We start from the raw sequence: 1,162 nt of genomic DNA, 5'->3' as shown, positions 1-1,162 counted from the left end.
TTTTTTTTTTTTTTTTTTTTTTTTTTTTTTTTTTTTTTTTTTTTTTTTACCCTTTCATTTACATCGAATTTAAGTCCACCCCACACTCCAACCTGCTTTTAAAGCTGCCTAATATGTTATCTTACAGGCTTCTTTAAATAGCATTTTCAAACATAAAACTAGGGTGAGACCACAAAGTATCACTGCAGTGACATATGATATGGAATTATACATAAAATACATATAGATCTACGGAATCACATCTGTAATAGGGGGAAGAAAAATAGAGAAGGGGACGCAAGAGCTAAAGACCACTGGCTCGACATTTCCAAGTGCCGATATATTTTGGAGATGGGAACGCACGGAGGCTGCGTAGCCCCGGGTTGCAAAGCTGAAGGGGGTACGTGATTTATTTATTTAGTGACACCGGTCCGAGGAGCTGCCATTCGGGGAAATAAGTCCCGTCCGCCTGCCCGGCGCCCCCCTGTCCCTCTGCCCCCAGGTAGCGGCTCTCCAGCCCCGCAGCCACCGCGGGCTCCGCCCGGGGAGCGCCCGGGGGGGGGGCCCGCCCGCTGCCGGGCGAGCTCGGGGCGGAGGGGGGGGCTCACACACCCCTCGAGAAGATGCCAGCCCAAATGGCATTTCCCGGCGGGGAGGCTCTGCTGATGGCCAGCTTCCACCCGTGACAAGCCTGGAGATAGGAGAGGGTGTAACTCGCTTTTAATTGCCATTTAATTTGGGTCGCGTTTAAGCGTTTAAGCTGCGAAGGTGTCTTAATAATAAGCCGGAGGCAAAGAGGCATGTGGCTCCCTGCCTCACTCTTGCCTCTTTTTTTTTCCCTTTTTCTTTTTTTCTTTTTTTTTTTTTTTTAAGGTCCAGGTTTTGGGAGGGTTTATTGGTATCTGTTCATGCAGGCTAACAGGAGCTGTCACTCAGCACTCTTTTCTTCCTACAAATGGACAAAGGCACACGACTGGAATGGAAATACATTGTCTGAGATGGGAAAGTGAGGGTATCCCGGCGGGCGGGGGGGGGCAGCGGGAACACCTCACACCTCTCCAGGGCGCTGCTGAGGAGATGGAGCCCCCCCCGACCCCCCGCCCCGCCCGGCCCACCGGGAAAGGGAGAAAAGAGTAAAAGGAAGGAAGGAAGGAAGGAAGGAAGGAAGGAAGGAAGGAAGGAA

The sequence above is a fragment of the Lepidothrix coronata genome, unplaced genomic scaffold (genome assembly GCF_001604755.1).
Source record: "Lepidothrix coronata isolate B3197 unplaced genomic scaffold, Lepidothrix_coronata-1.0 Scaffold39, whole genome shotgun sequence".
Classification (NCBI taxonomy): Eukaryota; Metazoa; Chordata; class Aves; order Passeriformes; family Pipridae; genus Lepidothrix; species Lepidothrix coronata.
Note: the sequence above shows the minus strand (reverse complement) of the source record.